Below are 26709 nucleotides of genomic sequence, written 5' to 3'. Positions count from 1 at the left end.
GTTAAGTATACACATTGTTGTGCAACAGATCTCTGGAACTTTTTCACCTTGCCAAGGTAGAACTGTATACCTATTAAACACCAATTTCTCTTCCCCGCTACCACCAGCCCTTTCTGTTTCTGTAATTTTGACTACTATAGATTCTTCATATGAGTGGAATTGTACAGCATTTGTCCTTCTGTAACTGACATTTCACTTAGCATAATGTCCTTGAGGTTCATTCATGTAGCGTGTAACGGGGTTTCTTTCCTTTTTTAAGGCTGCATAATATTCTATTGCATGTATATGCCATATTTTATTTTGTTTCATCTTGAAGGATTCTCTGTAGCAGTTTCTGTAGAGCGGGTCTAGTGGTGATGATTTCCCTCCTGCCATTTTCAAGATTCTCTCTTTGTGACTTTGGACAGATTGATTATGATGTGTCTCAGTGTAGATCTCTTTGAGTTTATCCTTGTTGGATTTCATTAAGCTTCTTGACTTTGTGTGTCCATTTCCTTTCTAAGATTTGGAAATTTTTGGACCATTATTTCTTTAAATAGGCTCTCTGCCCTTTTATGTCTTTCTTCTTCTGGGACTCTAATAATATGTATGCTATTCCTTTTGATGGTGTCTCATAGGTCCCTCAGGTGTTCTTTACTTTTCTTCATTCCTGATTTTCACTCCTCTGACTCAATAATTTCACATGTCCTGTCTTTGAGTTCACTTATTATTTCTTCTGCTCAGTCAATTCTGCCCTTGAGCCCTCCAGTGAATATTTCAATCCAATTATTTTATTGTTCAGCACCTGAATTTCTGTTGATTCTTCTTCATAGTTTCTATCTTTGTTGGTATTTTTATTTTGTCCGTGCATTGTTTTCCTGATTTGTTTTAGATGTATATCTGTGCTTGTAGTTCATGGAGCTTCCTTATGATGGTTATTTTGAATTCTTTGTCTAGTTATTCATATATCTCTGTTTCTTTAGGATGGGTTTCTGGAGATTTAATTTGCTCTTTTTATTGTGCTATGTTTCCCCATTTGTTTGTATGCTTTGTAATCTGTTGTTGAGACGTGGGAATTTAAAAGAAAAAAAAAAACCAGCCACTTCTTGCAGTCTTTATGGTCTAGTTTGGTACAGGGAGGACCTTCACCAATCACCCCGGCTAAAATTTCTGGAGACCTCTCAAGCCTTTTCTGAGGATGCATCTTCTCTGGGCTTGTGCATGTAATCTCATAGTTGAAGAGGTTTGTCTCTTTCTGCTCAGGTGTACGTCTATGGTACGCAGGCTCTCTGGTACTGTAACGAGCCACTGTCCTAGAGCTTCCCTGAGTGTCCTGTCTGTAGTACTGCAAACACTCTGGTGCTGGACTAAACCATGGTGAAGTCCTTTGTTCTCAGTGGCCTCCAAGCTGGTGCCCTTTTCTGTCAGCATTTAAATTGAGGCAAGACAGAAACCAGCTCTCATGCAGCCTCCCAAATAAATAGAATATTAGATGTATATTCCACTCCTCTCTTTCTTTCCCCAGGAGGAAGTTGGGAATTGGGAATTTTCTCCTGATTGCACTGCACTGTGCAAGGGGTAGGTGCTTTGCCAGTAAATGGCATAAATTTTCCTACTAAATTCAATGCCAATCATCTTGGTTATGCCTCACTTGGGGTGCAGGAACCTCTTAACTGGTTTCTGGATTTCTCTTAAGTCAATTGTTCCACATATGGGTGTTAAGTAGTCTTCTCCATGGGGAGGGAGGATGTGGGGCTCTTATTCCACCATGCTGATGTCATTACCCCAATTTTTTTAAGTCTATATATATCAGGTTGTAATTAAATTTGGTGACACAAGGGTGAAGTGACATAATTATAGCCCTCAAGTAGCCTAAAAACTAGTAAAAGAAATGGATATAAACTCAACCTGTAACACAGTTTTATCTCTGCAATGACAGATGCATAGATTTGATAAATAGTGGCATTATAAATGAAAAATGTAGAGTTTAATAATAAGGGCCTCATAGAAAAGAAAATACCTGACATGTGTCTTGAATGCTCAGAAATTTTCTAGTTGTATGAGTGGTAAAGAGAACAGGAAACAGCATACGAAAAGGAACATAGGCATCAAGTTACATTTGACATTCTAAAAAAGTAATTCATGTGGGCAAGTGTAGTGAAATTAGTCTGAATACATAAATGTGGTCTAGTTTGAGGCAGAGAAATAAAATAATTAAACTTATCTTTTATTAGTCAAGAAGAATAGACAATAGGGAAGATATTAGATTTAGAAAGATCAAGAAGGGAAGCAGAGGAGAGGTTAAAAAGATAAGAGTTGATGGGATTGGGTAATTTATTCTAAGTTAATGATGAGGAATAGAGACTTTAGATTTAATTCTAAGTTTCTATATTGGACTATCTGACCAAAAGTGATATATATCATCAACAGTACAGGAAATATGGCAGTAGGAGTAAGTTTGGCAAAAGGATAAGGAGTTTATTTTTAGGCATATTGATGTTAAAATTCCTGGGAAACTTGCAAGTGAGATTATCTCGGGGGCATCTTGATGAATAGATCTTTAGCTCAGCCTGGGTTGGAAATACGTGATCGATGTCATCTTTATGTGAGTAGTAAAAGGGCCAAAGGGATGGACAAAATATTACAGAATGAGTGTGCATCATCAGAAATGTATCACAGATGGACCTCTGAACAAATGCATACAAGAAGAGAGGCTGGGAGAGGGAAGAAAGAAGTGGTAACAAATAGTTTGAAAAATGGAAAAACCTGGTTTCTTCCTACAAACTAATAGATAAAAAGAGAAGATACTCATAGAGTCGTAGGCCATGGATAGCAGCTAGGACAAAGATTGTCATACTTAATGACCTTAGCTATCGAAATTCCATAGTATAATCTGATGGAAGGGTGCTCTTACTTATTTAAGGAGAGGATAGAAGATGAGATAGTAAAGGTTAGAATGCATAATATCTCTCTAAGAAGCTTGGCTATGTTCTCTGGGCTAGGAGTCTGTCTATAATTGCCTTCTAGTATCTTCACATGAGCTGTCAGAGATGCCCAATGCAGTCTACAGATGCTTTGAAATACATTCTCGAGAAGTGCAGACTAGAGCAGGACATAGAATAAAGCATCTATGAGTGTCTGCATGTCTTCCAGTATAAGTCAACTCATATTACTGCTATCTCCACTTTGTGCCAATGTTAACGCCTTTCCTGGGCTTTCGCTTCCCTGCCGCAGCCTCCCTGCCTCTCAGCCTTTTGGGAAAACACTGAAAATAGATACAAAGAGGAAAGTTTAGCTCTTAAGGACTCCTTAGGAGGGAGTGGGATGGATCCCATATGCAGAAGTGGGATCAGGATAAAATTGCTATTGTAAAGTTATACTTTAGCCTGGAAAGCCCCGGTCGTGTACTTAATGCTGAGATAAGGAACTAGTAAAAGGAATGAGGGTACATGAAGAAGAAAAAGGAACTGGAGAGATTGGTGGAGGTGAGACTGTAAACATAAACATTGCCAATTTAATTACAGGCAGCAACAAGATTTTGAAACGAAAAATAATAAAATTAGGAGTCTCAAGAAAATCATCTAAAAATATAAGTGGACATATATGGATATATCCTGAATGATCCTGAGAAGGACAAAAGTTTTGATCCACAATCAATGTTGTTAAAAGGCAGGTTGGATTTGGGAGAATCATTTTATTATTACTAAAGTATTTTAGGTGATTCTTGATTTAGTTATGAATGTAACAAGCTTCAGGCCATCCTAACAAAATTCTTTTCCATTGAAATGAACAGACTGCGTGTAAGAGAGAAAAGTTTTAAAGACACAAAAAGAATTAAGAAGGGCTTGACTCATATTTGTTCCTAGTCAAATTTTGATATGATATACATCAATAATTTGGTACAATATCAGGATATCCAAGAATTTCTAAATGAATAAAATTTTCATGACAGTATATTTTCAAAAGGATTCCATCTGGGGCCAAAAAGATTGAATTTGTTTTCCCAGAGGCATTATACATATGTCTCTGTCTTCACAAAATCTAGTGAAAACTCCAAATTCCCCAATAGGATTGTATGTCATCTTCAAATAAGACGTGGAAATGAAAAATATTTTTATATTACTTGCTTAGGATGTTTCTGTTTCCAAGTTTACCTGTTTCTAAATTCCTACTAAATAACTCTGTAAAAAGGAACGACAGACAGTAGTGTCGGGGGAAGAGGGAGAATCTCCCTCTGCCCTTTCCCTTAAGGTTCTTCTGGCTGGCCAAATAATCAACAAGACAGGTTAGCAGGAGAAAATAATACCAAGTTTAATAACATGTATACATGGGAGAAGCTCAGAAATGAGCAACTAGTCCCTCTGTCTAAGCTGCTTGCTGAAGTATTGCAGCTAAAGGCGAAGGAACGTGTTTGGGGTGGGTAGTGGCCTGGGACTTCAGAGGGCAGAAGGACAATTCTTTTTAGGGTCATCTATTGATAATTTGGTCAGGGAGAGATAGAGTTTTTTGATAAAAGGGGCTTGGTGCCCCTCCCATTGCAACATCTATTTTACATTATCTTTATAGCCATCATGATAGAAGATCTGTTCCAGGAATGAGCCACCATGCCAGATTCTCTAGGCAGTTAGTGGGGGAGGTCAAATATCCTTATTGTCTTCAGCTCAAATAATCCGCGAGTGGTGCTTCCTGGGGCAGCTTGCCCTGAGCACCATCAGTTGACTGCCTATTTTCATTTGATACATATTGATTATTATTTTTTAAGCCAAGCAAAATGTTATACCATCAAATAGAGGGGCATTTATTGACAACTTTAAATTGATTTTTACATAAAATCATAGGACCAAAACATATTCATAACTCTAACTACAGATAAAAAAGAATTCCTTTTGTTATCTTTTTTATCATCTTGTAATAGCCAACACTTCCTATAAAAGCTTGAAATATATGTAAGGGAGCTACTTTTTGACCATATTCAGTTAAAAAATATTTAAAGATTCAGCGTGGAGAGTGCTATTATTTTATTTGTGGATTTTTAGGAAGTATTGAATGTTTCCAGTTGCTAGAAAGCAAGCTAAATAAATCACCTTTTTCAAGCTAATGAAACTCTGATGTTTCACAGCCTGTAGTATTGACTTTTAAATCACTATTGGCTACAGAGACTCCAAAACCTGGGGCTGCATTTCAATGGCCAGGAAACTTCAAAGTTTCCTATTAGAATTCTAATAGGAATATGAGGAAAATAGAGTTAGGGTAAATTAAATGGCAATTGATACTGGTTGAAATAACAAAACAATTAAGTAGAACCAAATTCTAAATTGTAGATGGATGATTTCGTTTCTTTAAATAAATTTCAAAATATTACGTTCTTTAAAAATAATTTGTAGAGGATGTAGAGATGATAACTTTTGCTCATTCACATAATTTAATGTGTAGGCATATTTATAATTGAAAAAAATTAGTGATAAGAAGGGTATAGTTTTTACTTGAGTGAGAATAGTCAATGCTAGTAAAATATTTTTGTAACTCAAAATACCCAATAGCATCTATCAAAACTGCAGACATAAAGAGTCTGGAAAATATGGATTAAAAATTCAACATATCATAGAGACAGACACTATTTGATATCTGCAACAGGAATGTTTACTTTTTGTTTAAACTTACAAGTCGTTTTTTCAAAGAATGTACCTCAATGAAAGAGAGATTAAAACTTTGATAAGGAATATATTAGTTATGGTGACACTGCTATAATATCGGCAATAATTTCAATTACTTAAATAAATAGAAGTTTACTTTTTGCTCATGAAACAATTCCATGTGGATGTTCCTGGTCAGTGGACAGTGTGGGAGATCAAGATTTGGCCACCCTGAAATATATCTCTTTACCTTGATTGTTTTCTCTGAAGGACATTTGACCTCCCCCACTAACTGCCTAAAGAATTTGACATGGTGTCTTCTTCCTGGAACAAATCTTCTATCATAATGGCTGTAAAGATAATGTAGGATAGAGGTTACAATAGCAAAGACACCAAGCCTCTTTTATCAAAAAACTCTGTCTCTCCTTGACCACATTATCTATAGATGACCCCGAAAAGAATTGTCTTCCTGCCTTCTGAAGTCCCAGGCCACTACCCACCCCCAACACGCTCCTCACCTTTAGCTGCAATACTTAAGCAAGCAGCTTAGACAGAGGGACGAGTTGCTCATTTCTGAGCTTCTCCCATGTATACATGTTATTAAACTTGGTATTATTTTCTTCTGCTAACCTGTCTTGTTGATTATTTGGCCGGCCAGAAGAACCTTAAAGAAAAGGGCAGAGGGGGATTCTCCCTCTTCCCCCGACAACAGCATGCCCACAATTTGCCCACAGCCCAGTTCGTGGACCAGACTCTTTCCATCTTGAGGGTCCGTCAGCCCCAAGGGCCTTGAAATGCTTTGGATCTTGTTTGTGCACAGGCTCTAAGCTTGGAGAAGGCACACACTTCTTAAACTCCTTAGCCAGAAACCGTGAAGTTAAGGAATAGTTCAGGAATAGTCCACTGCACCACCCTCACTTCTGACAACACTTGAAGAGTTTGGAGGCCCCCAGATCACCTGTAGTTTCGATAGCTCCATAGAAGGAGTCATAGAACTCACTGAAAGCTTCCATATTCACAGTTATGGCTTATTACAGAGAAAAGATAGATACAGATTAAATAGTCAAGGGAAGACACTATGAAGCAGGGTCTAGGAAAGTTCTATGTGTGGGGTTTCCTCTTGTTCTCTTCCAGTGGAGTCATGGACAGTGCCAACTTTCTCAGCAAGGATGTGTCATGATATGCATGGAGTATTTAGCCACCAGGGTAGCTCATCCAAGCCTTAGTGTCTAGAGTTTTTTGGGGGCTTATCACATAGACCTGGTTGACTGCCTGCTTGGCTGACCTCAGTCCCTACCCTACTTCCCTCCTCCAGAGGTCAAGCTCATACAGTGTGACCCAAAGACCCGACCCCAAATTGCATGGTTAGACTATCTGATGTGGCCCAAAGGCCCCACATAAACAAAGGCATGTTTATAAGGCAGGGCATTCCAAAGGTTTAAAGATCATCTCCCAGGCACCAAATGTAACGACTAGACCTTTCTTTGAGCAAGGTTAATTTCTCTACTACATAGTAACATCGCTTCTATTAATGTTTCTTTACTGAGAATTAATCACAAAATACCATCTAAACATAAGGCTGTCGGAATGTGGAGCCCTTGGCTGAACGGACTGTTCCCAGCAACAACTCTACACAGTAGAAAAGAGAGCACTGGTCTCTCTGGACAGCTATTTCTGGAACAAATTTTCTATGTTAGTGTTTCTCAAATTAGGATTTGTACAAATTTATGGTGGGTTTATGGAACTATACTCGAAGATACATAATTTCTTTATATAAATAGGTTTTAATAATTATCTTTCTTTTTAATGATAATCTTAAAAATGAACATACTCTCAATCTTAATGAAGACAAAAATAGCTAAAATTTATTGAGTACATTCTACATGGCAGGTAATGTTCTAAGCACTTTACAAATATTATTTCATTTAATCCTCAGAATACCCATAAAAGAACAGAACCAACAGAAAAAAAAAGTGAACCTGGATTGCAACCCAGGTACTTGTCCCATAAATTCGTGCTATTAAATGTAACTCTTTTTGGTCTGGAAGATTATGTTTTGACAAAAACCTGAAAGATTATTTTAGTGCCCAGGTTTATTTGTGTTAACCCTCGTATACAACTCAATAATTATAACCGGGATAATATTTTTGAAATATTAAAGTCATTTTTAATTCCTGGAAATTATATTGCCCTGCTGCATCTATTAGTATCATCTTAGATACAAGTAACAGAGAAATAAACACAAGCTGTTTTAAATAACTTTCTGCCTTACATAGAAATTAGAGTGCTAGTGTGGACTTAAGGACTGTCTTTTTTTCCCAAGATTTATTGAGGTATAATTGAGAAATGGAAATTGTATACATTTAGGGTGTAGAACATGAAGTTTGATACACAGATACATCGTGAAATGATTACCACAATCAAGCTAATTAACATATCCATCACCTCAGTTGCTTTTTTTTTGTGGTAAGAACACTTAAGATCTACGCTCAGCAAATTTCAAGTATACAGTCCAGTATTACAAACAATAATCACCATGCAGTACATTATATCTCCAAAGTTTGTTCATTCTGCATAACTGAAACTTTTTACCCTTTGACAAACATGTGTTGTTTTACCCCACCTCCCAGCCCCTGGCAACTACCATTTTACTCTGCTTTTATGAGTCCTAATTTTTTAGATTCCACATATAACTGAGATCATGCAGTACTGACCTTTCTGTGTCAGGCTTATTTTACTTAACTAAATGTCCTACAGATTCATACATGTTGTCACAAATGGCAAGATCTCCTTTTTAAAGGCTGAATAATGTTCCATTGCATATATTTATATATATGTATACCACATTTTCTTTATCTATTCATCCATCAATGGACACATAGGTTGTTTCCATACTTTGGATATTATGAATAATGTTGCAATGAACATAAGAGGGCAGATATCTCTTCAAGATGTTGATTTCATTTCTTTTGGATATTACCCTGAAGTGGGATTACTGGATCACATGGTAGTTCTATTTTTAATATTTTGAGGAAACTCCATACTGTTTTCCATAGTGACTGTACCAGTTTACATTCCCATCAACAGTGTACCAGGGTTCCCTTTTTGCCAACATTTGTTAACTTTTGTCTTTTTGACAATAACCATTCCAACAGGTGTGAAGTGATATTTCATTGTGGTTTTGATTTACATTTGTCTGATGATTAGTGATTAACTCATTTTCATATACTTCTTGGCCATTTGTAAGTACGTCGTCTTTTGAGAAACGTCTGTTCAGGTCCCTGGCCCATTTTTTAATTGGGTTATTTGATTTTTTGCTGTTGAGTTTGAGTTCTTTATATATTTTGGATATTAGCCTCTTATCGGATATATGGTTTACAAATTTTTTCTCCCATTCCACAGGTTGTGTCTTCACTATGTTGATTGTTTCCTTTGCTGTGCAGAAGCTTTTTAGTTTGAGGTAGTGTCACTTGTTTATTTTTGTTTTTGTTGCTTGTACTTTTGGTATCAGATCCAAAAAATCCTTTCCAAGACAAATATCGAGGGGCTTTATCCCTTTGTTTTCTTCTAGTAGTTTCTTCTAGTAGTTCACACAGTTTCAGGTCTGATGTTTAAGTCTTTCATCCATTTTGAGTTGATTTTTGTATATGGTGTGAGATAAGGGTCCAATTTCATTCTTCTGCATCTGTATACCCAGTTTTCCCAACGCCATTATTGAAGAGACTATCTTCCCCATTTAGTGTTCTTGGCACTCTTGTTTAAGACCAGTTGAACCTAAATATGTACATTTAGTTGAACATAAATATGTACATTTATTTCTAGGGTCTCTATTCTGTTCAGTTGGTTTATTGTATTGTATTATATGTCTGTTTTTATGCCAGTACTATATTTGATGACTATACCTTTGTAATATATTTTGAAAACATAAAGTGTTACGCCTCTTTGTTCTTCTTTCTCAAGATTGCTTTGGCTATTCAGGGTCTTCTCTGGTTTCATATGAAATTTAGGATTTTTTTTTTATGTCTGTGAAAAATGCCATTGGAATTTTGATAGGAGTTGCATTGAATCTGTAGATCACTTTGGATAGTATGGATATTTTAACAGTATTGATTCTTCCAAGCCATGAACATGGAATGTCTTTCCATTTACTTGTCTTCTTCAATTTCTTTCAACAAAGTCTTATAGTTTTTAGTGTAAAGATTTCTTTCATGTCTTTGGTTAAATTTGTTCCTAAGTATTTTATTCTTTTTCATGCTATCGTAAGTGAAATTGTTTTATGATTTATTTTTGGACAGTTCATTGTTAATGTATAGAAATGCAACTGATTTTTGTATGTTGATTTTGTATCCTGCAACTTTGCTGACTTTGATTATTAGTTCTAACAGTTTTTTGGTGGAGTCTTTAGGATTTTCTATATATAATATCATTTCATCTGCAATCAGAGACAATTTGAGTTTTTTACCATGAAAGGATATTGAATTTTGTCTTATACTTTTTCTGCATCTATTGAGATAATTATATGATTTTTATCCTTCATTCTATTAATGTGGTGTATCACAATTATTTATTTGTGTATGTTAAAACATCCTCGCATCCCAGGGATAAAACTCAACTGATCATAGTGTATGATTCTTTTAACGTGAGGTTGAATTTGGTATTCTAGTATTTTGTTGAGGAATTTTGCCTCTATGATCATCAGAGATATTGGCCTGTAATTTTCTTGTAGTATTCTTCTATAGTTTTAGTATCAGTGTAATGATGAACTCATAAAATATGTTTGGAACTATTCTCACCTTTTCAATTTTTTGGAAGAGTCTGGCATTAATTCATCTGTAAATGTTTGGTAGAATTCACCCGTGAAGCCATCTGGCACTCAACATTTTTTTTGTTGGGAGGTTTTTGATTACTGCTTTAATCTCCTTATTCATTATTGGTCTGTTACTATTTTTATTTTTTCATGATTCAGTTTGGTAAGTTGAATGCTTCTAGGAATTTGTCCATTTCTTCTAGGTTATCCAATTTGTTGGTATCTAATTTTCATAGTTGCCTCTTATGATCCTTTGTATTTCTGTGGTATCAGTTGCAAATACTCTTTCATTTATAATTGTATTTGAGTGCTCTCTCTTTTTCTGTTTAGTTAATTTTGTTTATTCTTTCTAGTCTCTATTTTATTATTTATGCTCTAATCTTTATTATTTTCTTCCTTCTGCTAACTTTGGGATTAAGATAGTTCTTCTTTATCTAGTTCCATGAGGTATAAAGTGAAGTTGTTTACTTGAGACTTTTTTCTTTCTTATTTATTTTTTTGGCTGGGAAAGATTCACCCTGAGCTAACATCTGTTGCCAATCTTCCTCTCTTTTATTTTCCTCCCCAAAGCCCCAGTACATACTTGTATATTCTAGTTATAAGTCCTTCTGGTTCTTCTGCGTGAGCCGCTGCTACAGCATGGCTACCGACAGATGAGTGCTGTGGTTCTGTAGCCAGGAACCGAACTGAACCCAGGCCGCTGAAGCGGAGCAGGCTGAACTTTAAGCTCTAGGCCACAAGGGCTGGCTTGAGATTTCTTTTACTTAATGTAAGTGTTTATCATCTTGAAATTCCCTCTTTTAATTGCTTTCCTGCATCTCACAAGTTTTGGTATGTTGTCTTTTTGTTTATTTCTGGCTCAAGATATTTTTTGATTTCCCATTTGACTCATTGGTTGTTCAGTAGTGTGTTGTTTAATTTCAACACGTTTGTGAATTTTCCAATTTTCCTTCTGTTATTGATTTCTAGTTTCTCACCCTTGTGATCAAAAAAGATACCTGAGATGATTTCACTCTTAAGCTTGTTCCAACTTGTTTTGTGGCCTAATATCTCATGTATCTTGGAGAATGTTCTGTGTGCACTTGAGAAGAATGTATATTCTGCCGTTGTTGGAGGAAATTTTCTGTACACGTCTGTTACGTCCACTTGGTCAAAGTGTTATTCAAGTCTGCTGTTTTCTTATTGACTTGATATTGAGATGATCCATCCATTGTTGAGAGTGGGATATTCAAGTCACTACAGTTATTGTATTGTTCTATTTTCTCCTTCAGTTCTGTTAATATTTGATTTATATATTTAGATGCTTCAAAGTTAGGTGCATATATATTTATAATTGCTATATCCTCTTGATAAATTGACCCTTTCTCATTATCTAACAGCCTTCTGTTGTCCCTTGTGACAGTTTTCACTTAAAGTTTATTGTCTGTGATATTAGTATAGCCACCCCTGCTCTCTTTTGGGTACTATTTGCATGAAATATCTTTTTGACTACTTCACTTTCAGACTATGTGGGTTCTTAAAGCTAAAGTTAGTCTCTTGTAAGCAGCATATTGTTATATCTTGTTTTTAATCCATTCAGCCACTCTATATATCTCTAGTGTGTTAAATAACTAATTACTTAATTTTGAATTCTAATTTCAGTCTTTGACTAGATAAGCAATAGGAGGACCAATAAGCCTTGGTTATCTTCCACCACCTTTTATATTTATTCTACTCATAATTTAGTGCCTCTAAATATTTTGTCATCTTAGGTAGTATGGATCATCTAAATCTCTTGTTAAAATCCTCACACAGAGAAAAGGGACAATATGATCAATCCTAACCAACCATGCCTAAAGCTCACCATAGAACTGGAAGAGGGTCAAGGAGGCCCCCAGCAGTCAAGATTGAAGTTTTATTTACTAAAGTGTGGAATGGCCAGGTAACTTTGGAGAAGGGATTGGACAGCTGGAGCATTTGGACTTTTCAGAGGGCTTACATAAGTGGCTATTCATTAAGGAATGCATGAGACAGGTCGCTGGCTGCACTGATTTGAGTTTTCAAGCTATCTGAATCAGTTCGAATACTTGAGAACATTGAGGCAGAATGACCCTTCCCAAATTCACATGTTTAAGTCTTAACCCCCAATATGACTGTATTTGGAGATAGGGCCTTTAAAGAGGTAAATACCATTGAATAAGGTCATAAGGATAGGGCAGTAATCTAATATGCCCTTATAAGAAGAGGAAAGGCACTCACAATACATGCTCACAGATAAAAGAACATTTGAGAACACAGCAAGAAGGTGGCCATTTGCAATCTAAGGCAAAGGGTTGGGGAGAAACTAAGCCTGCTGACAGTTTCATTTTGGACTTTCAGCCTCTAGAACTGTGAAAAATTCAATTTCTGTTTTTTAAGCCACTCAGTCTGTAGTATTTTTTTATGCTAGCCCTAGCAAAATAATACAAGACCTATTCTTTCGTATTTTAACATAGACTTTGGAGGTTACATGTTTCTCAGAGAAGCCCTAGGCCAATATGGGCCTAGCCAGATTAAGTTAGAAACAACTATGTGATGTATGAGGCAGAGATAAGATTTAACCTAGTATCCTTCTTGTTAGCTATGATATATATCAGTTTAAAAAGATACATTAACTCTCAAATAACCCTTTGAGAAAGAGCAGTGGTAGCTGAGGAGTAAACTTCACGTGCCTGCTAGGGTTCTCTGTGGCATGAGGTGAGGACGTTGTGCTGATGGAGAACTCAGAAGTGCTTTTTCAGTTCAGCAGCACCAGCTAGAACTGAGATGGGAAACCTCATCAGCAAGGTAAGATGGTTAAGCAACCACCGTGAACGTCTTGTCCCAAGAGAACAGACCTCCAATTATACCACCTAACACTCAAAGCCCAGTCAAGATGATCTACACTTATCTAAGTTAGCAATGTGTTTAGGGCACGGACACATCAGTGAACTAAATATAAAACATAGTAGAGAATAACCAAGGCCTCCACATACTATTTCCTACATTGTCAGAATAAAACAAATTTAGTCTTACTCTCACATACTTAGACAAAGACTTCACCTAGAATTCAAAGCTAATTAATTATTTAAATAAACCAGAAATGCTGCTTGCTTGAGTAGATACCACCTCCAATAAATTAATGCAGAACAAATATTTTTAAAAACTTACCTTGACACCAAATAGTAAATTTTCTCAGGTTTTACTCTACATTTGATGATATCTGAAAGAGTTGTGCAACATGGGACTTTGTAAAGATCACTAAAGGATTTAATAAGAATTAATGAAATCATATTTCCAAATAATGATGATATTGGTTTGAAAACAATTAAGCGTATATATGGACACACAAGTACGCTCCCACACATACCCCCAAAACTCAGTTACTGCACCATGTAGTTCTATTAATCATTTGAAATCATATTTTTCTAGTAATTGTGTCTAGATGTTCTGCTTTATAGGTGCAGGTTTTGCTGATCCTCTGCTTTGTGCTCCATGCCTGTTTGATCAGGAATGACTTCTCTCTGGTCAGTTTATATCAGGTGTGAAGAATTCTGTCTCTACATCTGCACATATTTGATCAAAGCTCAAATTTTTTTTGAGGAAATTTCTATCAACAAATTGTACGCTTTTATCGTGACGCTTGATTATGCACGCTTTATGGGGTTCCTATAAGCTTAGAACCCAGGGAATATTTTCTGAAGCTTGTAAGTCTTTATCTCCAGTGTTCTGAAATTTCACAGCAATTTTTCTGCCTTGTTGAGCCGTGCACTAGGAGAACTTTTACCATATTCAGATATTCACAGGCATGACACTCAGCGCTGGGAATTTACTTCTTTTTTAGTTGATAATGTCTTCCCCTCTGATTTCTTCCTTCTTTCTCTCTCTCTCTTTCATCAATTTCATTTGTAAATTGCTTTAACTGGTAACCGGGAGGAATTAATTTGCGGTAGGAGTGGGAAGGGGTTGATTACGGACAATATTGCCCTTATATATCTCTAATGTAATGAAGATAGACGTTTGTGGAACAGAATGGGTCTGGGATCTGGGGGTAAAGTCACTGTTTATAGCAGTTAAAATCTCTGTCTCTATGATTTTCTTAAATTCCACATTAAAATAATGAGAATTATATATAACAGCCTTTGAGTGGATAACAGAACCTGTGCGCCTAATGTGCAATGCTGTGGAATTTCCCAGCATGAAAGCATTTAAAGGAGCTTGTTAGGTTAGGAGGTTGGCATTGCAAAGGCCAAGTTAGTGTAGACAGCAGGTAGAAACACATGTGGTATGTTATCTGGGAATTAGGTCATGAAAATAAATAGTGGCATAATGAGGAAGGTACTGTTGAAAAATAAATTTGATAAAACAGTTGCTAAATGGTTCATGGGGTAACTATTTTATTATTATTCCTCCCAGATAGCATATTTCGTATTTTATCTTATTTCTCTCGTTTTCTTTTTCTCCTATTTTTCTTTCATTTTCATTTTTCTTGGTGTATTTATTATACTAATTTCAAATTATCAATTAGATTCATTGCTTTGAATTTAGAGGTATTTCATCTGAAAAGAAAAAGAAAATAGTGTATCATTAGTTTTTAACTGACATTGTTTTTAAACATGTTTATTCTATGTTTCTAGACTTAAGAACATCCTGTAAAGTGGTTGCATGCTATACTATCAGTTAAAGGCCTTATATTAATCTCTCCTTTTCTATTACAGCAAATAACATATGGTAAAAATTCTTGTTGAGGAAACTTTCTATGCATTTCTAATTATTTCCTTCGAATAAATTTCTGGAAATAAAATTGCTAGATCAAAAGGCACAAGTATATTAATGACTTTTCAGATATATGGAAAAAATTGGCCTCCGGAAATACAGTATCAGTTTATTTTTCTAACCCACTGAAATTTATACAAAAACTTTTAAAATATTAGTTGTTCTTTTATAATTGAAAAATTGAAATTCAATAAAAGCATAAATGTTATAGCAATCATAACTTTATAGAGCTAAAAGCTAACTTAATAATTTAATGTGATCACCTAATTTTGTTGAGGTCGTGATGGGGCTCAAAACCAGTTAATGGAAATGAGTAGTTACATGTTACCGAGGTAACAAACACATCAGAAATCTAGATTTTCTGATAAACTCTAAGTTCTAGTATTTCCTTGATATAATTTTTTATAGCATTTCAAATGTCAAGTGATATCTTGCAGATATCTTAGAATTACAAATGAAGTAAGTGATATCCTAGACCACTGCCAAGATGTAACTGCATTTTCTCAGCTAAAATTGATTTCTTATGATATCTATCCTAGCTGACAACTTGAATGAACGTCTTTATCAAGCTGAGAAAACAATGGAACTATTTTTCCCAAAGTGACTAATAGTTGGGATTGGGCTGTACTTGAAAGACTAATAAATCCTGTTAGAAAACTTTTATGACTATATTTAGCATATGTAATTATTTAATGAGATGTTTGAATATGTGCTGTGTGCATTAGATAAGAAGTAATATGATTCTCTTTCTTTAAAAAAGTAATAGTTTATCATAGACACTATATTAAGATGATGAAAGTCCTAGCTTTCTCTACACTCTCAGACCTGAATCAAACATTTTTATCTATCTTACCAAATGTTTTTAGCCATCTCAACTTGTAATCCCTGGCCATGCACATATTTATGTTCTTAAAAATATTTTGATATTGTTTTCAGTTTAAATTAATACAGTTTCACTCACATTAGCTACAATCTGTTTTTTCTTGTTCTCCTTTGTCAATTTTCTTCCTTTCCATCTTCTGTCATTCTGAAGTAGTGTACCCTTCATGCTCAAAAGCACACGTACACATGCATGTGTGCACACACGCACAAATAAGGGATTGTTTCATTTTATATTTTACAAATATTGAATCATCCCATACAGAACTTAATTTTTCTCCATAAACAATGTAACATGAAAATTCTTACCATTTACTAGACAAAGATCTGTCTCATTCTTTTTTTTTAGGGGGTGGGGAGGAAGATTCCCCCTGAGCTAACATCCATTGGCAGTCTTCATCTTTTTTTTCTTAAGGAAGATTATCCCTGAGCTAACATCTGGTGTGAGTCTTCCTCTATTTTGTATGTGGGATGCCTCCATAGCATGGCTGATGAGTGGAATAGGTCTGTACCCAAGATCTGAACCCGCGAACCTGGGCCACCAAAGTGGAGCATGCAGAACTTTAACCACGCGGCCATCGGGCTGGCCGCCCATCTTACTCTTTTTAATAGGTGTATTGTTCTTTGTCTAAATCTTCTACGCATCTTCTTCGAATTGTGGTAGTGGCATGTTTTATTTTATTTTTATTTATTAACTTTTTTTGGCAGGGAAGGATTTGCCCTGAGCTAACGTCTGTTGTCAATCTTCTTTTTTGTTTTCTTCTCCCCAAAGCCTCAGTGCATGGTTATGTATCCTAGTTGTAAGTCCTTCTGGTTCTTCTATGTGAACCGCTGCCACAGCGTGGCAACTGACAGATGGGTGGTGTGGTTCCATGACTGGGAAATGAACCTGGGCTGCCAAGGTGGAGAGCATGCAACTTTAACCACTAGACAATCAGGGCTGGCCCTGGAATATTTTATTTTTTTATATAAAGCTCCAGAATTAAAATTGTTTGGCTTTTTTATATATGACTTCTGTTGTTAATATATATTGAAATTTCCTGACAAGCAGCATCTTTAAACGTGTGTATTGCCATGCTTCTTTTGCTAATTGTTTCATCAAATCTCTTTGGTCCACTTTCCTTTTGGCAATATTATCTTTCCTTAACAATTGGTACAAGTAATTTCTATATATTATAGAAGAACTCTTTATCTTTAATTCATGTTCTAAATAGTATCTGAATCATTTTTATTTGCATTGTTTTCACTCCACATAGTTTAAAAATATATAAATTCAAATATTTCTATATTTTACTCTATATTCTGAATTTCCTATTGTTCTTACAGCACCATTCCTAGGTTTCTGAGTATATTTTGAGTTTGATATATAACAAAAGTTTTCTCTATATTTCAATGAGAAAACTATGTTTGTTTCTTTTTTTTTTAAATGGTGATGTTATAATTAGCTATCCACTTGGAATAAAACAAAATTTGACTTCTTCACATTAAATGAAAATACATAATTCAAATTGATAATATATTTAAATATAAGGAAAAATAGATTTTTGGAAAACAATGTTAAAAGATACATGTAATATGTACTATATTTTATACCATAGCCTAGTTTTTATATTTTTAAGTTTTTATATTTTAAGGTTTTTATATTTCAATCAGAAAAAACTATAGTTTGTTAATGCTAGCCAAAACTGTTCATAATTACGTAAATATACGTATTGTATATATAGAAGAATAAATGAATGATAGGTGAATTAGTACATCAATGAATATAAGTCAAATAATAGTTTTAAATAAAGCTAAATATTTGAATGTTTACACAATTTTTACCCTCTGATTTACCTACCTTTCCTTAAGTTTTCACAATATATTTTTCAAAATTTCAATAATATTTTCTCTTCTATTCTATATTGATCATCTAAACAGTCACCAATATCTATTCTGCATTTTCATTTTTTATTTTGTGATCTATTTTTTTTAACCTCATGAAATATTTTAGATGTAAGCATTGTTTGTATCTTTTATTTCACCTTATTATCTCTCTTTCTTTGATTGTCCATTCTTCTTCTCGTCCTTTTGCATGTATGTGATCATATTAACTTTCTCCTGTGCCTCAACTTTTTGAGACATAGGCTGGGATGGTAATTTCTCACAGGTAATTCAACCTCTACATACAGACTCACCTCCAGCAACGATGCTGAGACAACGGGCAGCTGTTTTCCGGTACTCTTTCATGGGTGTAGTGGATGCCTTCTGGCTCCTACCTGAGTGCTTGACCTCAGCTCCAGTCCTGTGACCTCGACTGCAGTTTCCATGATGGCATTTTCCCCACAGTCATCAAAGAGCACATCTGATCTTTGTGGCCAGCAGAGAAATTGTGACAACTGATAATCACTCTGTGGCCTAGCTATTCATTTTTTATATCCAGAAAATTTCCTTTCTTGCATTAAAACTTTCAACAGTATATTTAGTGATTGTATCTAGCATTTCTATATATTTGGAGAGAGAGGTGGGACTTCCTGCATTTGTTCAATTAGCTGGTCCATAAATTCTTTATTAACAATCTGTGGATGGATACGACAGATAACCGTATATACCTAGTGCATAAGTCATAGTTTAGTTTGTCTTAAATATTATTAAGATAGAGCTACTAAATTGTTGTGGTGCTTTGTTGCAGTCCAAAAAGTTTATTTATATGATGCATAAATAATTAGAATATTTTGGTTGTTTTAACTTATTTATTTACCAATTCAAATTTTTCTATGTAGAATTTCTTTAAAAATACAAGTGACATTGACAGTAAAAGGTAATGAATGTGTTCTCTTTTGTGGGTTCAGTTCTTTAAAAACATGGATATGGAATGGGTAGTGAGTTGTATGCTACTGTTTTTAAATAGTTAATGTAAGTTCCAAAAGTTTTGAGAATTTAAAAGTAGGGCAAACTATAGTAATCTAAGTAGAAGCTAGAGACATATTATATTCCAAATTTATATATTCTAAAATTTATTAAACATTTAAGGTAATATAAACATATATTACATTGTGACAATATTTTAAGAGATCTATAGCTAATAAAACAATGTCATTCTGCTTCTAATTTTGTTATCTGCTGGCTCCTGAGAATTTTTTTTTTTTTTGTGAGGAAGATCAGCCCTGAGCTAACATCCGTGCCATTCCTCCTCTTTTTACTGAGGAAGACCAGCCCTAAGCTAACATCTATTGCCAATCCTCCTCCTTTTTTCCCCCAAAGCCCCAGTAGATAGTTGCATGTCATAGTTGCACATCCTTCTAGTTGCTGTATGTGGGACGCAACCTCAGCATGGCCAGACAAGCGGTGCATCGGTTTGTGCCCTGGCTCCGAACCCGGGCCACCAGTAGCGGAGCGCGTGCACTTAACAGATAAGCCATGGGGCCGGCCCCCTCCTGAGAGTTTTTTAATAATTCTTTTTGCAGACAAAAAGTAAGATTCAAATTTGTTTTCAGGTTTTTCCAATTACAGTGTATATATATTTTAAAGGTATTGTCTTATCAGACTAATGCATTTCCCCAGACTCTACTAGCGTGTCAAACCAGTTAGAGCTCAGAATCTGGCCATAATCTCAGAGACACCTCAAAGTCTGATGATCCAGGACCAACGAGAACATCCAGGGTTCTCTAGCTCAGAAGAAAATGGGTCTTCTGGATCTAAATTAACCATCCGCTCCATCCATGTCAGTTTATTGGAATAAGAGTCATTAAAATATTTAATCTGGTCTTTTTCTAACCTCAAGCATACTTTTTTTCCCCCAAAATTAAACTTTAAGCTGTGTGATTGATAAATACCACTGTTTGAAATAAGGAGATTTGAAAAATGCAAAGTTAGGTTAGTTTTTATAGAGAGATACAAATTTTAGAAATAAGTATGGAGTTAGTACTTATTGTCCATAGAAAAATGTCTTAGGTTTAGTTAGAAAAAATAGCAAGCATAACATCACTGAATTCAGAGGAGATTTGGGGAGAAATGGACAGGATAAGGAGGAGAATATACACAGTATTTACACAGCTTCAACGGATGAATGAGGTGAGCTATGAGTTGGAATTCATCCAACTGGCACAAAGTGTCCCAGTGAGACTGAACTGTGCAGGCACTACTCCTGGTTGTACAGGTCCAGAGTATCTATCTGATGTTAAGAAAACTTATATATATTTGGTGAGGAAGATTGACCCTGAGCTAACAACTGTTGCCAATCTTCCTCTTTTTGCTGGAAGAAGATTGTCACTGAGCCAACATCTATGCCAATCTTTCTCTACTTTGTACGTGGGATGCCACCATAGGATGGCTTGATGAGTGGTGTGTAGGTCCATGCCCAGGATCTGAACCTGTGAACCCTGGGCCGCCGAGGCAGAGCACGCAAACTTAACCACTACGCCATCGGGCAGACCCCACAAAACATAATTTAAAAAAAAAACATTCAAATGTACCAACTAATAGTTAAAAATGGAGCACATCTTGTTGGGGAAACTTCTGTAGAGGAGTCTAGGTGGTATTTGTATAGTGTTCAAAGAGTAAGATCACAAAGTGAAGATCTTGAATAAATAAAACTAAGGGGTGTGTATGTGTGTGTGTGTGTAGTGTTAGAAAGTCATGCTTCCTCGGTTACTTAGCTGTTCTATCTGGTGGAATGGGAGGTAATTCAGGTTGGGGAGAAAGACTACCAGCTTCTGGTAGTAAACCTGGTTGTTTCACAAATTTGGGAACTTTCTGCCTTGATTAATTTCCACCTCGCTGCTTCCAAGCACAACTGACTCCACTGAAAGGGGCTAGGATAAACAGAAGTAGAATCGACCGTGAATATATATATATATACATACATACATATCAATTGTAATTATCTGGAGAATTTAGAGAAATATCATAATGAGTACAGGAAAATGACAGTAGTACAGAAGAAAAAGTATCATTGAATGTTTGTTTTCCCCAAATAAATTTTAAATTTACTAAGAACTGGAACTAGTTCATCTTACATGTATTTCATGCCTTCATATTGCTTACAGCAGAATTCCAGTTACAAAAAATGCTCAGTGAATATTTGATTAATATTTTCTTGCAACTTGCTAGGTTATTTTTTTCCACAAGAGATTGCTTATATTTCAGCAAGTAATCTCTTGACTTAAGTCACAAATAGCATGAAAGATGGTTGGTTATTTAGAAGAGGTTAAGTATTTACTTGCCCTTACTACCTCAACGATTATAAAATATATTTCTTATGAATTTACATGTTTTACTGCATTAAGTCAAATAAAACAAAGACCAAGAAACATCAACATATCTGGAGTTTCTCTATATTTGTGTCATTAATTTATTAATTGCCAAATGCTGATTGAATTCCAACTGAGGCCTGATCTCTTGAGTTATAGATAAAAGTGAGTGCCTGACCTGATCATTCCTGGCTTCTTGCCTTTCTACCCCAGTTTATAAAATTCGCACCTCATTCTCATAGGTTCTTGCTTGTAGCTTCAAGATTTCCATTGTCAAATTTAATCAATTAAGTATCCTATATCTTTAAGAAACTTCTAGTGTGAGGAATTCTGCAAGAGTATGCTCTTTTGTGACTTCCCCCAGAGAATTAGACATTCTAATATAGGATTTCATCTTGTCTAGCAAAGTGTTCCTGTAAAACTTAAGTTATATTATCTCAGTTTAGCAGTTTACATGTGGATTTGTAAAAAGTTAGAGGCCAACCACTTTTTTTATATTTTTAAAAATAATCCTAGTATGTGTTCTCCAATGTAAAAGTTATACTATATTACATAATATGATACTTTAGCTCATAAGGATCTATATAAACCTTCAGAGAGATGCATTGAGCCAAATCACACATATCAAAAGAGGACCACTTGTGTAAGCTAAGATGTAAATTTCTTTCTCACCTCTACTATGCAAAGATTAGAAAATTGACTCTACTTCAACATCTAAAGTTTTTGATAGCTGGTAAAACTGTTATGTTCAAAGCCACAAAAAAAAAAAACATTGAAAATTATTTTTAAATATCTCAATGGCACATCCTAAAAAAATATATAAAGGCATGTGCAGAAGGGGTCCAACTTGTTCACCTGTGGAAACATTCCAATATGAATATACTTGGCCAAACTGATCAAATAAAACATTTTGACAAGTTATTTAGTACACTCTGCATATATGATTTTAATTTCTGTTTCACTATAAAACAAAATCTAAAACTATTACATGGACTGCAATGATCATAGGTTTTTGGTTTCCCAGTGAAGTGCTTCTGTCTCTTGTTTTTTTTTTGTGTGTGTAAAGTGGCACTTACTCTCTAAGCTTAATGAGTTTAATAAAACTTAATGAAAAATCTTCAAACCTAATGAAGCACTTTAGAATGCAAAACAAAGGAAATTAAAGATTGGGCCACAGCTATAGACCAAAAAAAAGAGAAATTCTTGGGATACAGGATATGGATAGAGCATAAATCTATCATAACGAACATTTAGAAGAAAACTGAAGTTCACTTGACAAAATATGTAGTGTTTTCCCTTCTTAATTAAGAGAAAGCTATTCTGTAATATAATTTGAATTATATGTACACAGATAAATAAATACGCATTTATGTTGTATTTTACAATGCTGTGCACATTTGAAAACTCTGCTGCACAAAACTACACTGAATAAATTAGTGTTTTGTAATGTGTTAGGACCAAAAAGAGAGTTGAAGTCTAAGATGTTTATGCACGGCGGGATGTTAGGAATTCCAGGATATTGTAGAAGGCAAGGCTAAGCTAAAAGTAACTGACATTATTACAGAGTTTAAAATCCAATTGCATGAACTTTTCTGATGTTCAGATTTCCATACAATCTCTCTTTGTGAAAGCATTGCTGTTAGATTTAATTTACAAAGAGATTTAACGCCATACTAAAAAAATAAATACAGTGAACAGTGACAATGAAAACTAAATTAAGATAAAATGTGCCCTAAAGTCATTTGACTCATATAAAACACTAATAAATCAGTGTAAGGTCAGTAAAAGACTACAATATATTGTGCATTACAGATTTTTAAAAAGGAATGCTAATTCTAAATGCAACAAATCAGATTAACAAAATGTCTTAGAGTTAAATATATTGTTTTAATATAAGATGAAAGTTCTTTTTTTTTTTTTGGTGAGGAAGACTGGCCCTGAACTAACACCTGTTGCCAGTCCTCCTCTATTTTGTATGTGGAATGCCGCCATGGCATGGCTTGATGAGTAGTGTGTAGGTCCGTGCCTGGGATCCAAACCTGAAAACCCTGGGCCACCGACGCGGAGCATGAGAACTTAATCACTTCACCACCAGTCTGGCCCCAAGACAAAAGTTCTAATTAATGACATGCTGCTAAATTTTTAATGTTAATTACTCAGCATGGTTCTGAAGATGAACGGTTGAGCCCCAGGTTTGTACTGTATGGTCATAGTAAATAACCTCTCAACCCTTAGCATCCTTGTTAGAAAAACGAGGACTGTTAATGTTATTTTTCCCATCTACGTTGTTGTTTGGGGCATCCCTTGCTATTATACACAGAAAATATTTTAAAACTGCAAAATCATGTATGCCATTTAGTCACTATTCTTGTTATTATTCTTTTCCCCCGGTTCTGGATAGTAACAAAACATATGTGATGCCTTTGAAGACATTGTGGAGCAATTATAAATGTGTTTTATGTATTGGTTTTGTGAACATATTGTCTCTTTATGAACAGAAAGAGACTGAAATATTACTGTACTGTCTTTTTGTAAACTACTCTGAGCATGATTGGCCCTTAATTCAGGCTGTCAGCAAGTGTTATCAACCTTTGTCTGAATATTTTTCTTTCTTTTTTTTTTTTCTTTTGGTGAGGAAGACTGTCCCTGAGCTAACATCTGTGCCAATTTTGTATATGGGATGCCACCACAGCATGGCTTGATGAGCAGTGTTGTATGTCCATGCCAGGAATCCAAGCCCGTGAACTCCAGGCTGCCGAAGCGGAGTGCGTGAACCCAACCACTCTAAGCCACTGGCTGGCCAGTATTTCTTTCTATTTTTGTCAGGGATATTTAGCAGATGAAAAGTCAAACCATAGTCATTGAGAATTAGAAAGAACTTTTAAAAACGTTAGGATTGATTGGAGCATTCCTCAACAAATAGCCTCGCAACTTCTCCTCTTCTTTTGGAGAAAGAGTGTCTTTTCCTGCCCAAGAGACTCTGGGCTTGGCCATGTGACTTCCTGTGGATAACAGAATGAGAGAGAACGTGATGTGAGCGAAGAGTCAAAGTCCACTCCAGTGATTTGGCTAGCTTTGGGGTTCTGGCTATTAGTTATGAGACAAACATCCTTCTGGCAGTTGCTGCTACTTCAATCTGAGACTCAGACTGAAACACCGGAACAGAACTTAACCCAACAAAAACCTGGGGCAAGCTCAGATGACTCACAGCCTGAGGCAGAGCCATGCAGCCAAGCCAGCCTAGATCAGCGAAGTGCAGCAGTGGACACAGCGGCAAGAAGTAAGTGCTTGATATTTTTAAAGACATTAAGTTTCAAAATGATTATTATTCCCTATCACTGCAACAATAGCTGATGGATACAAATAATTAGTCCAAATGTCTTAAATTCATAAGTGAATTAAACTTTAACATATAGAAGCTGAAGGCTGTGTGTTGGGAGATAATTCTTCCTGGGTCTAACATTTTTGTACATCTTGTGAGCTGATGCACCCATAGCTTTTGTTCCAGACTAGATTTCCAAGGATGTTTATATAGCGATCAGCCTTGGAAGATAGGCTAACTGGTTAGCTTACAAGAACAAAATCTTAGACGCTTCAAAGTCTTGACAACATGACTGGGATCCAACAGTTAGAGAAAAAGGTTTGTTCTATATGCTAGACTTTCTAAGCCTACCATTTGCACCAAATAAAAGGCACAATTGTTATAGTTCTATGCAATTAATCAATCTTTTATACATATAGTAAAAGAGCTACTTTTAGAGCCTTAAGAAGCAGTGTGAAATTTTGCTAAACCTGATAATTTTCTTTTCAAGTACTCATTGTTTAAGGAGAATCCCAAAGTAAACTGGCTTAATCACCTAATATTACATACTAGTAAATTACACAGGAGTCAGGATTAACTGTAGCTTCAAATTCACATACAATGGATTTGCCAATCTGTATATATTTGCTGAGATTTGAGAATGAGGAAGACAACATTTAAATATAGAATACCAATTTAAACAGCAATTTACAAATTATGCAGAATAGTATTACATATGCATCTTATTATAGAAACAGCCTTAAAGACTTCAAAGAAGTTATATACTGAAAGGAAACAAGTTAAAATATTGTGTGTCTGCATATATTTACTGAGAGAAGTATGTACGTTGTGTAGTTGGCATTCCCAGCTAAAGAGTCCTTCTTGTAGCTAATTGAATTCTATATTTTCAGCTTATGTTTTGGCCTGTGCTTTCTGTTGGAATATAGCTTTTCTGCACAGGGACTGCCATATTTGACAAGTAAGAGATCTGTTGAAGCAGCTGCTCCATATTTTATATTGCGCACAACACGAGCGCTATTTCTCCACAGGATAAATGACTATTATAGCTAATGCCATTGAGTAAAACACATGGACATTGTGTGTGTGCTCAAAGGCCTACATTTTGGAGATAAAAAATATAATGGTGTTTTTAATGCATTGCTTATAAAAATAACTAAATGCTCTCACTGATTATGGCCATTCCAAGATAGATGTATTATTTTAACTATTTCATCATTGCTATGTCTAAATCCCTAAGTCAATTCCCAATCCATCAGTTACTAACCAGAATTTAAGCACGTTTTGTTAAGAGACCAGAAATGTGTAAATAAAACACTTTAGTACTTAAGATTAGCTAGTATCATTTACTGCCTTAAATTAAAAAAAAAAAAAATGCCCATCTGAAGACGAAAGAATATTACATAGAATCTTTTCTTTCCTTTCTTCCTTTATTCATGTATTCATTCACTTATTCATGTATTTATAAATTCATTCATCAAAAACTTACTGAGTGTTTGTTAGGTTCTAAAAATACTTTTCTTTAAACATCCATATAGATAGATACTAAAAAGCATCTTTGATAGAGTTCTGTGTAGTTAAGTCTTTTCTGTGGGTGTTGGGTTGGTTCTGATAGTCTCATATGCAAAATTTGCCCACTTAGAAAGTGAGGAAGATGGTGACAGTGTCTCTCATATCTCACAGCCTGTCAACTTATAGACACTCAGTATTCCTTTTTCAATAATTGAATAAATATATCATAGAACAAATGGAAAAATGTATAGATAAAAAAATAGCTAGCTTTAGAATAGCTTTATAGTGAAGAGAGCACCATCTTATATGTTTTCTTCATAGGCATTAAATGCTTATTCATCTATGAATACATTAATGAATAAATGCTTATTTATAAATGCTTATCAATTATTTATTGTCTGTTCTTCATTTGGATACTTATTCTGAAGTCAATAAAGCCTCGAGTAAAGAAAGGTAAAATTTATACCTGAACAGATTGACCCCCTAATGACCTATTTATTCATATTTTTTAGGAGGCCATAAAGATGTACCTGCTCAATGCTAATAAAATAGATTACATCCCTCTCATTCTCCTAC

Source organism: Diceros bicornis, chromosome 38 (assembly GCF_020826845.1).
Source record: "Diceros bicornis minor isolate mBicDic1 chromosome 38, mDicBic1.mat.cur, whole genome shotgun sequence".
NCBI classification, from domain to species: domain Eukaryota; kingdom Metazoa; phylum Chordata; class Mammalia; order Perissodactyla; family Rhinocerotidae; genus Diceros; species Diceros bicornis.
The sequence above is the reverse complement of the archived record's forward strand: the minus strand, read 5'-3'. Positions refer to the sequence as shown.